This window comes from Pristis pectinata, chromosome 4 (assembly GCF_009764475.1).
Source record: "Pristis pectinata isolate sPriPec2 chromosome 4, sPriPec2.1.pri, whole genome shotgun sequence".
In the NCBI taxonomy this organism is placed as follows: domain Eukaryota; kingdom Metazoa; phylum Chordata; class Chondrichthyes; order Rhinopristiformes; family Pristidae; genus Pristis; species Pristis pectinata.
The window spans coordinates 78,144,709-78,156,838 of NC_067408.1; the positions used below are offsets into that span (position 1 = coordinate 78,144,709).

General features: G+C 43.0%; 1 protein-coding gene across 3 annotated transcripts in view; it reads left to right on the forward strand.

The window, feature by feature from the left end:
* The window catches only part of dmd (dystrophin), a 1,415,828-nt gene that overhangs the window by 1,067,581 nt on the left and 336,117 nt on the right, over window positions 1-12,130 (forward strand). The window lies entirely within an intron of this gene.

A 12,130-nucleotide genomic window follows, 5' to 3' on the forward strand; every position in this document is an offset into this window, starting at 1 on the left:
TAATCAATTCCCCAGTGAACCTGCTGAGCTTAAAGGAGTGCAAAAAATAGGGGTCCATTGAGTTTAAAGGGAGTGCAGAAACTTGAACCCTGGTGAGCCGAAAGAGAGCATGGGAAACAACACCCAATGAGCCAGACGCTGAACCGTCAGGATTTTTGAACAAATGGATAGCAGATTGTTGGAATTTTACTCTATTATGTTCCAACGTTAGCAGCTAAGATCGAAGAGTTTATAGACTGTATAATTGAATAGTGTTACAGTTTTATATTTAGTGTTAACAATGAATGATAAAGTAATGTGGAATCTCTTCAAAAGCATTAAAGCTTTAAATGAAAGTAGACATTAAAGTTAGTGACACTAAAAACTGTGGTAGTAAATAGAATTCAATGTACCTGACTTGAATGAAAATTCAAAAGATTCCTTTTAACTTGTAATGAATTTCCCGCTGAGATGTGGTGCATGTTTTATCATTCAGTGGTGAGACTTTGAATCGAATCGTACACATATGGTTGGAGGGTTTTCAAGGTCAGGGCCCAGTATATTGAGGACTTTTTTTTCTAGTTCCACCAACTTGAGATACAAGCTGAAAAATAAACTTGTGTAATAAAGCTTTCAGCTAATATTTGCAACCTGCAAAATAAATGAGGAAGCTCCTGAGGTCATTCAAAATGTACATTGTAGAAGAGGTTGGGATTGAAAAGGGTTCGGGGACAAAACGTTTCCTTGTTTTATAAAAATGAGACAGAATTGCTTAATATAACGTGGAAAATTTCCCTGCTCTGTTTTTATTGAGCTTGGGGTGAGGAGGTGGAGGTTTTGCTTGGAAGGAAGCGGAGGCTCATTGATTACATTGCTGTTATTCCACAATGCAACCTGGATCTTTAAGACACTTCAACATCACTGTGAAATGTTATTCCAACTGTTGGGGTCCACCAAAGGACTTTGGATTATTGTGTTCTTTATTGCACAATTTTGCATAATTTATGTTAAGTCTTTGTTTTTCTTGTGAATGTTCTGTCTCTGATGCTATGTGCCTGTGATACTGCTGCAACTAAGTGTTTCATTGCACCTGTGCAGACATGTACTTGTGCATTTGACTTGAACTTTGTCTTGATTTGTGGCTACTATTGATGGTGATATTAGAGCACAAAAATTAGAACCTCCTTTGCCACCTGACAAGAAATAGCTTTCTCCCCAACAAGACTTCAAACATGTCACTCAGACCAGTGTCAATCGTAAAGTGAGGATCTTGGCTCCGTATTTTGGGGCTCCCATCTCTTTGAACTTAAGCTGAGGCAGCCAAACATTGAAGTGATACAATCCCTACCACACCTCAAGGCCAAGGCACTGGAATTCTTTTAAAAATCACTTTTTAAATTATCTACCTTTAATGAGGATTTAAGTGCTTTGGTCCAATGTTAACAAGAAGAAAAATAATTCAAAGTTAGTTCTGTTTATAAATCATCCAAGGAGTTTTTGCTTCACCTGTTCAAGCTCCTGATTTCCATTCTGCCAGGCTGCAAGTGCATAGTCATGATCTTTGCTGTTAATTTTGGGAATCCAAGGTTGGGACAGCTGACCCACCTTCTTCCCTATTAACGACTTAGATGAGGGGGTGGAAGGGTGGGTTAGCAAGTTTGCAGATGACACAAAGATCGATGGTGTTGTGGATAGTGTGGAGGGCTGTCGAAGCTTACAGAGGGATAGTGATAGGATGCAGAGCTGGGCTGACAAGTGGCAGATGGCGTTCAATCCAGAGAAGTGTGAGGTAGTACACTTTGGAAGGACAAATTCCAAAGAAAGCTTATGGGATGTTAGCTTTCATAAGTCGTGGGATCGAGTTTAAGAGCCACAAAGTAATGATGCAGCTTTACAAAACTCTGGTTAGACCACACTTGGAGTACTGTGTCCAGTTCTGGTCGCCTCATTATAGGAGGGATGTGGAGGCATTGGAAAGGGTGCAGTGGAGATTTACCAGGATGCTGCCTGGATTAGAGAGTATGGATTATGAGGAGAGACTAAAGGAGCTAGGGCTTTACTCTTTGGAGATGAGGAAGATGAGGGGAGACATGATAGAGGTATACAAGATATTAAGAGGAATAGATAGAGGTGCTGGCTGTCCACTCTTTCCTAGGGCACCAATGCTCAAAACAAGAGGACATAGCTTTAAGGTAATGGGTGGGAGATGTCAGAGAGAGGTTTTTCACCCAGAGAGTGGTTGGCGCATGGAATGCGCTGCCTGGGATGGTGGTGGAGGCTGATGCGTTGGTCAAGTTCAAGAGATTGTTCGATAAGCATATGGAGTAATTTAAGATGGAGGGATATGTGGGAGGAAGGGGTTAGATAGTCTTAGGTGTGGTTTGAAGGGTGGCACAACATGGTGGGCTGAAGGGCCTGTATTGCGCTGTATTGTTCTATGGTTCCCTGATATATTTTTTTCTTCCTGGTGCACATTGGTGTGAGCCTCCAAGCATCTTCGTCCTTTTTCAAAAACAAAAACCATGAAGCTCTGTTGGACTGCATCTGTGAACAAAATGCCATACTTGAGGTGTTTTCTCCTGACTGATAATTAAATTTAAAGTCAGCCAGACCTAGGATCTGACAATTGCTGAAGAAACCTCATGGTACCACCCCCCCCCCCCCCCCCCGCCCCCGCCTACTTGGATTTGCAATGGACTGGATGTGCAGAAGTCCTCACGTGGCATTTTTGGGAAATGACAAATACGGAATTCTTTTTTTCTGTGGTGAAATACCTTGTCTTGAGTTTGAGAGATTTCAGTAATCGGAATATAACAGCTGATCGGAAAAGCCTCTCTTTTCTCTCTACCTTTCTATGCGATGAGCTGAAACCAACATGTACCCACCACCATGCTGGAAGTTAAATTCCTGACAACTGGATGGGACTCAGACTTCGAGACATAGATTCATGGAGTTATACAGCATGGAAACAGGCCCTTCGGTACAACTTGTTCATAAGCATTGTAGTTGTACCCACCTCTACCACTTCCTCTGGCAACTCATTCTATATACCCTCCACCCCCTGTTGAAAAACTTGCCACTTGGGTTTCTTTAAATCTTTCCCTTCTCACCTTGCCTATCCCCTCTCATTTTAGACTCCCCTACCCTGGGATAAAGACTGCTAAAATCCATATTATCTATGCCCCTCATGATGTTATGAACCTCGACAAGGTAACCCCTCAGCCTCCTTTGCTCGAGGGAAAACAGTCCCAGCCTTTCCAGTCTCTCCTTATAACTCAAGCCCTCCAGTCCTGGCAACATCCCTGTGAATCTTCTCAGGCCCCTATCCAGCTTAATCACATCCTTCCTATGGTTGGCGATCAGAACCACACACAAAAAGATGCAATTTCATTAATGTCTTGTAGACCTGTAACAGGGCATCCCAACTCTTGTACTCAATGCCCCATCCAATGAAGGCAAACATGCCTTCTTCACCACACTGTCAACCTGTGTTGCCACTTTCAGGGAACTATGTACTTGTGCCCCTTGGTTTTTCTGTTCTACAACACTCTCCAGGGCTCTGTCATTCACTGTGTATCCCTTGCTCTCGTTTAATTTCTCAAACCGCATCACTTTGTACCTGTTCAAGTTAAATTCCATCTGCCATGCCTTGGCCCACCTTCCCAGCTAATCCAGATCATGTTGTAGCATTAGACAACCTTCTTCACTGTCCACCACACTACCAGTTTTGGTGTCATCTACAAAATTGGTAATCGTGCCACCTACATTTTCATCCAAATCATTAACATACTTGATAAACAACAGTGGACCCAGCACTGATCCCTGTGGCATACCACTGTTCACAAGCTTCCAATCTAAATACCAATCCTCCACCACCACCCTGTCTCCTTCCACCACCAATTCTGTATCCAATTGGCTAGCTTGCCCTAGACCCTCTTTGATCTCACCTTCAGGAGCAGTCTACCATGTGGGATGTCATCAAAAGCCTTGCTAAAGTCCATGTACAAAACATCTACTACTCTGCCCTTGTCAATCCTGAGTCACCTCTTCAAAAGAAATTCAACTCTTAAGGCCTGATCTCCTACACACCAAGCCATTCTGACTATCCCTAATCAGTACTTGCTTCTCCGGATGCATTTCGATCCCGTCTCTCAGTATTCCCTCTAGTCATTTCCAGTCTGTGATGAGGCCACCCTTCCATGACTGTATACATGGCTGAGAAGTCTTATTTTAAAAGTAAAAAAATAAGCCAGCCACAAAGAATTGTAAATGTAACTTTCCCTTTGATCTAACACTACATTTAGCACTTCTCCTTTCCTCCTGCTCTGAAAAAATAGGCTTCAGTGTTTTCCTGTCCCTTGTCTGGACATTTTACTTCATGTTGGAGTCACAATTCCAAATTACATACCACGTTGTCACACACACTTCCATAGTTACAATGGGATTTCTTCAATAGAATTTGAGGTGCAAAGAGTTTTAGTGGAATTATGTACTCACAATCAGGTTGCAATCCAACTGGGAAGACAAGCCTTTAAAAAGCTTCCAGCCCTTGCTCTCTTCTCAACCTGAGCTAACCATATGGCAATCCAAAATGCTTTGTGTAAATAAACAAGTCCTACCTGTTAGCATTTCTAAAAAATGTTTGAGCAAAGAACTGAGAGGAAAGGAATCTATTTTATGACAATATTGTGAAAATTACAGACATAAACAATCAAAAACAATGGGATCAGATAAGAAAAGATGGTTAAAGCAGCAAATCATACCTCATTCTGTCGCTTTGTTACTCCTCTCACAGCACCTCGGTTCTGTCAGGGCATGCTGCGATATTAAACCTTTGACAATTTCTAGATTTGTACCTTAACTGTCCGGCCACCCAGCCCTGGACAGTTCACAACTCTTCCTTCAGGTCTTGTTGTAGTCCTCCAAGTATACGTTTATGTGCTTGTCAGAATTACCCACTTACACAGAGATGAATGGTAGAAATTGCAACCAAAATGATTTTAAGGGTTCTAAAGTGAATTTTTTTTTCCATTACTTTCCAAGTAATAAGAATGATTCTTATCATTGATTTGGACAGATCAGACGCTGTTTAGACGGATGTTTTTTTAACATTTCAATGGGTACCACAGTGGCTTAATCTAGATTTTTGTGGAATGAATATGAACATTGTAAATAAACACAATGCAATAATCACTTTTCAATTTTCTACTTGACTGGGGAATGGTTCTGCAGCTGCTAACAGCCCTCTGTAGACGGGTACCCTTGGAAACTGAGAAAAACAGCATCAAACATTCTGTTGATTTTTACGGAACTGCTGACCGGAAAATGAATCTTCATTCAAGAGCACCTAGCTGATGTGCTTATTAATGAACTAAAATAAAGGTCCAGGTCATATTGAATCCAGACCGCACTTCGATACCACGGGTCCCCATGTACTGTTGGTATCAGTTGTGCTGTTTGAAGACCTTATTACTGTTAACCAATCAGAGACACAAACAAGAGAAGAAAATTGAAGTAATTATAAAATCTTAAGGGTGTAGATATTGCAGACAGCCCTTTGTGGGTGGAGGAAGCTCAGATCTGGATCAAATGGGGCACTGGGTTCTGGACAGGTTAGCTTGGCCTTGGCTGGGATGCTAGATGGGGATAAAAGTGGACTTCTGCTCAGTCTCAGGAGTATGGTGGAGAACACCCCAGCCCACATGACACAGGGACAATGGGCAAGCTATCAAGTTACCCTGTGCATTCCAGTTTCTCATTCTTTAAATCAGTGATGTTCAATCCTTTGGGATTGGAGAGCAATTCTTGGGTAGAAGCAGACCACAAGCATAAATGGTTTCTGTCGCTTTTGTGTGGACAACATGCTGATGCATGGAAGTTACAGGAAGTGGCTTCAGATGGGGCATTGTGCTCATTTCATGTCACTCACAATAGTCTCCTATGCGTACAAGGCCTACAAGTATCACTCAGTTGAAGAGTTGAGGCTTGTTTCAGCATAAAAGGGCATCACCTAACCCTGAGTCACTGCCAGAGAGTCCAAGGATCCTATATGCCTCAAGAATAAGTGTTTCCTTTGAATGTCCATCGTTACAGATTGAACCCACCAACCAGCCCCTCTCCCAACAGCCTTTGCTGGTGATGCCCTCATCTGCCCATGCCAAAAATAGTCTGAACATTTCGCATTTAGCTTTCTCTTGATTCTCCCTACAATAATCCGCTTGACAACTTTCTGTATGTTCTGCTCTATCAGCTCTGTACGAATCTTTCTGACCTCCTTGGTTCCATCGATGAAACCCCACTTCCTCCGTGGGGTCTGGCATGGCACGCATATGCAGAAGAGAGACCTCTTCTATTAGTTAGGGCATTCTGGGCCTCCTGTGCTCTAAAATGTCAGAAGCCTTTCAGTGTTAAACCATATTCCCATCACCCCAACCTCACTCTGAATTAAATTTCATTAATGGATTGTAATGATCTGAAGCAAATTGAGAATGGATCAAGGTCACTCAAGTTTGTACTAAATGTTGAACTTTATCATTGTATCTCTGTGTTCATAAGCCTTGTACTTCCATGCCTTTTGATACTTCTGATACTGGAAATGATGAACACTGTGCAGATGACATGAAAATTACATAACGGGAAGGATTGTCTTAGACTACAGTATGATATTGATTGGCCAGAAACTTGGCTAGAGCAATGGCGGATGGTATTTAATTCTGACAGGTGCATTTTGGGAGGTTAACTCCAGAAATAGGAGCAGGAGGCGGCCATCCGGCCTGTTGAGCTCACTCCACCATTCAATAAGATCATGGCTGATCTGGCTGTGGACTCAAATCCACCGACCTGCCTCTTCCCCATAACCCTTAATTCCCCTACTATGCAAAAATCTATCTAACTGTGTCTTAAATAAATTTAATGAGGTAGCTTCTACTGCTTCCCTGGGCAGAGAATTCCACAGATTCACTGCTCTCTGGGAAAAGCAATTTCTCCTCATCTCCATCTTCCTCTCTCCCCTGAATCTTGAGGCTATGTCCCCTAGTTCTAGTCTCACCTACCAGTGGAAACAACCTTCCTGCCTCTATCTTATCTATCCCTTTCATAATTTTATATGTTTCTATAAGATCCCCTCTCATTCTTCTGAATTCCAGTGAGAATAGTCCCAGGCAACGCCATCTCTCCTCAAAGGCTAACCCCCTCATCTCTGGAATCAACCTGGTAAATCTCCTCTGCACTGCTTCCAAAGCTAGTATATCCTTCCTCAAGTAAGGAGACCAGAACTGCATGCCGTACTCCAGGTGCAGCCTCACCAGTACCCTGTACAGTTGCAGCATAACCTCCCCGCTCTTAAATTCAATCCCTCTGGCAATGAAGGCCAACATTCCATTTGCCTTCTTGATAACCTGTTGCACCTGCAAATCAAACCTTTTGTAATTCATGCACCAGTACCCCCAAGTCCCTCTGCATAACAGCATGCTGCAATCTTTCACCATTTAAATAATAATCTGATCGCCTATTTTTCCTCCCAAAGTGGAGGACCTCATATTTACCAACATTGTACTCCACCTTCCAGACCCTTGCCCACTCACTTAACCTATCTATATCTCTCTGCAGACTCTCCGCATCCTCTGCACAATTTGCTTTTCCACTCAATTTAGTGTCATCAACAAACTTAGATACACTACACTCAGTCCCCTTGTCCAAATCGTTAATGTATATAGTGAACAGTTGCAGGCCCTCACCAACCCCTGTAGCACCCCGCTCACCTCTGATTGCCAACCAGAGAGAAACACCCATTTATCCCAACTTCCTGCCTTCTATTGGTTAACCAGTCCTCCATCCATGCCAATACCTTACCCCCAACTCCATGCATCCTTATCTTATGGATGATCAAGTCTTTTCTGCGGCACCTTATTGAATGCCTTCTGGAAATAAAAGTATACAACATGCACCGGTTCCCCTCTGTCAACTACCCTCATTATATCCTCAAAGAACTCCAGTAAGTTTGTCAAACAGGACCTGCCCTTCCCAACTCCATGTTGTCTCTGCCTGATAGAACCACTTCTATCCAGATATCTCGCTATTTCTTGCTTAATGATAGCTTCCTGCATTTTCCCGACTACAGACATTAAGCTAACCGGCCTGTAGTTACCTGCCTTTTTAAACAGCGGCTTGACATTTGCTGTCTTCCAATCCAGAATCCAGAGAATTTTGGTAAATTGTTACAAATGCTTGTCCTATAACTTCTGCCATTTCATTCAGTACCCTGGGATGCATTCCAGCAGGACCAGGGGACTTGTCTACCTTTAGGCCCACTAGTTTGCTCATTGCTACCTCTTTAGTGACAGCAATTGTATAGAGGTCCTCACCTCCTATCGCATCCATAACATCGCTCTTTGGCACATTGGACATGTCCTCCACTGTGAAGACTGACAAAAGAGTCGTTCAAGGCCTCGGCCATTTCCACATTACGCAACATTAATTCCCCCTTCTCATCTTCCGGGAGACCTAGATTCATTTTAGCCACCCTTTTCCATTTTATACAATTATAAAAAACTTTTGCTATCAGTTTTTATATTTTGTGTTTGTTTACTTTTATAATCTATCTTCCCTTTCCTCATCGCTTGCTTAGTGGTTCTTTGTTGCTTTTTAAAGTTTTCCCAATCTTGTGAGGGCAAGATTGAGGTTGTGGGGGCAGATACATGAGGGACATTTAAGAGGCTCTTAGATAGCCACATATAGCCACATGAATGATAGAGAAATGGAGGGTTATGTGAGAAGGAAAGATTAGATAGATATTAGGGCAGGATAAAATGTTGGCACACTATCGTGGGCCCAAGGGCCTGTACTGTGCTGTAATGTTCGATGTTTTGTGTTCCAGTTTCCCATTACTCTTGGCAACTTTGTATGCATGAGCTTTTAGCTTGATGCCTTCTTTTATTTCCTTTGTTATCCAAGGCTGGCTCTCCCCACCCTTATTGTCCTTGCTTTTAACTGGAATATACTTCTGCTGAGCACTGAAAAATCTATTTGAAAGTCTTCCACTGTTCCTAAACTGTCCCAGCATATAGCCTGTGTTTCCAATCTACGCAAGCCAACTCCTCCCTCATCCCGTTATATTCTCCCTTGGTTAGGCATATACACTGGTGTTAGACGGAACTATTGCACCCTCCACTTGTATGAGAAACTTAATCATACTATGATCACTGTTTCTAAGAGGATCCCCAACTACAAGATCGTTAATTTTACCTGTCTCGTCGCACAGGACCAGATCTAAGATAGCATTTTCCCTTGTAGGTTGACTAACACGCTGTTCAAGAAAGCTATCATGGATGCATCCTGTGAAGTCCTCCTCAAGACTATCTCAACCAATTTAATTCGCCCAATCTATGTGGAAGTTAAAGTCCCCCATGATAACTGCTTTTCCGTTCTTACATGTATCAAGTATTTCTCGGTTTATTGCCTATGGCACTGTAATGTTATTATTCAGTGGCCTATAGACAACTCCAACCAGTGATTTTTTTCCCTTTATTATTTCCTAATCTCTACCCAGATGGACTCAACATTCTGCTCCTTAGATGTTATGTCGTCTCCCACTATTGCCCTGATCTCATTCTTAAGAGTGCTACCCCACCTCCCTTACCTTCCTGCCTATCCTTCCATATTACCTGATACCCTTGGATATTTAATTCCCAATCATCTCCACCCTGCAGCCATGTTTCTGTAATGGCCACTAAATCATACCCCTTTGTACCGCAAGTTCACCGACCTTGTTTCAAATACTATGGGCATTCAGATAAAGTGCTCTTACACTCATTGTCCTTTTGGAATCAAGTAACCTTTGTGTTTGACTTTTCTGTACTCCGCTCTTACTTTTCCCTTTTCTAACTTTTGCTCTGGTCTCTGCTTTGCTTCCCTCTGTCTTTCCACATGGATTCCCATCCCCCTGCCATATTGGTTTGAACCCTCCCCAACAGCACTAGCAAACAATCTGCAAGGACATTGATCCCAGTCCTGCCCAGATGTAGACCGTCCGGTTTGTATTGGTCCCACCTCCCCCAGAACTGGTTCCAGTGTCCCAGGAATCTGAAGCCCTCCCTCCTGCACCACTGCTCAAGCCACATATTCATCCTAACTATGCTGCTATTCCTACTCTAACGAGCACATGGCACAAGTAGTAATCCTGAGATTATTACCTTTGAAGTCCTACTTTTTATCCTGTCTCCTAGCTCCCTAAATTCAGCTTGTAGAACCTCATCTTGCTTTTTTCCTACATCGTTGGTACCTACATGCACCACGACAACTGGCTGTTCACCCTCCCCTTCCAGAATGCCCTGCAGCCGCTCTGAGACACCCCTGACTCTTGTACTTAGGAGGCAACACACCAACCAGGGAGTCCTGTTTACAATCACAGAAGCTCCTGTCTATTCCCCTTACCATGGAATCACCTACCACAATGGCTCTGCCACTCTTTTTCCTGCCCTCCTGTGCAGCAGAGCCACTCATGGTGCCGTGACCCAGGCTACTGCTGCCTTCCCCTGATGAGCCATATTCCCCAACAGCATCCAGAGCGGTATATCTGTTTTGGAGGGAGGTGACCGCAGGGGACTCCTGCACTACCTTATTGCTACTGCTCTGTCTGTTGGTCACCCATTCCCTATCTTTCCCTAGGCCTTTAATCTGCAGTGTGATCAACTCACTAAATGTGCTATCCAGAACATTCTCAGCATCATGGATGCTCTAGAGTAAACCCATACGCAACTCCAGTGCTATCAAGCAGTGTGTCAGGCTCGACACACTTCCTGCACACGGAGTCATCAGGGACACTGGCAGCCTCCCTGAGTTCCCACATTGTGCAGGAGGAGTATGATGCAGACCTGCACTCACCTGCATGATTAAAAAGCTTTGAGGGAAAATAAAGAGACAGAAAAAATGAATAAGAACCTACCCTCACCTTACCTTTGTGTTGCTCACCCTCCTCACTGAAGCTCAGTATTCACAGGTTGGTATTCACTTTCAAAATGGCTGCTCCGAAATAGCCACTCTGCTTGACCCTAACTTTTTATTAGGTGCTAATAATTAGCTAATGACCTATTAACTGACAGTTAGCTGACTTACCTCTTAAATTCCTGCAAGTGAAACTCACAAGCAAGGAGACTCACTTCTTTTCAAATCTCCCACTCTCACTCCAAGTTGCCAACTCCTTAGCCTCTGTCTCTTCTTGCCAAAGCATCAGTTCCTCACTCTAACAATGGCCACTCAGTTTGACGCTTGCTTCTCTTTATTGGCTGCTGTTAACTACCCAATGAGCCATTCAACTATTAACAACTTGCAAATATGCCTCTTTTGGACTCCTGCAAGGTGAAACTCACAAGCACAGAGACTCACCTCTTTTCAAATCTCCCACTCCAAATCTCACTCCAAGTCCCAACTCCCTCAAGGTGAAACTCAAAATTAGGGTAGGAAATATATAGTAAGTGGTAGGGCCCAAGGGAATGGTGATTAACTGATGGTGTACTTGGTGTACATCCATAGATGCCTGAAAGTGGCATCATAGGTAGATAGGGTGATGAAGAATGCATACGAGAAACTTGCCTTCCCATATCAGCCATGGCAATGAATATGAGAACCGAGACATCATGTTACAACTTTATAAAACATTGGTTTACGACTTTATAAAACATTAGAGTAGATAGTAAGATTTTTTTCTTTTGTTGGAGTGTCTGAAAACGTGGAGGGAGATCGACAAGATGAGAGGTAGGAGGTTTAGAAGGGATCTGAGGGGGATCTTTCCACACAGAGAGTGATCGGAATCTGGAACACACTTGCTAAGGAGGTGCTGGAGGCAGGTACTCTCACAACATTTAAGAAGCATCTTGACAAGGGCTTAAATCGTCAATGCGGCTATATGGGTCCAGTTTAGATAAGTACAATTGTTAGCATGGACATGGTGGGCCAAATGGCCACTTTCTGTGCAGTACGACTCTATGACCATTGAAATTAACATGGCCAAACACTGCTTCTCAGTGTATTTTAGCTTTAGCTTTTTTTTTATTATATTAGAGTTTCTTGTTCGAATTATGGTGGGACTGAAATCTCAGGGTGTGCTTTCTAACTGTATTGGACTTAAAATTCCATTTCCTGGTTTAGCATTCGC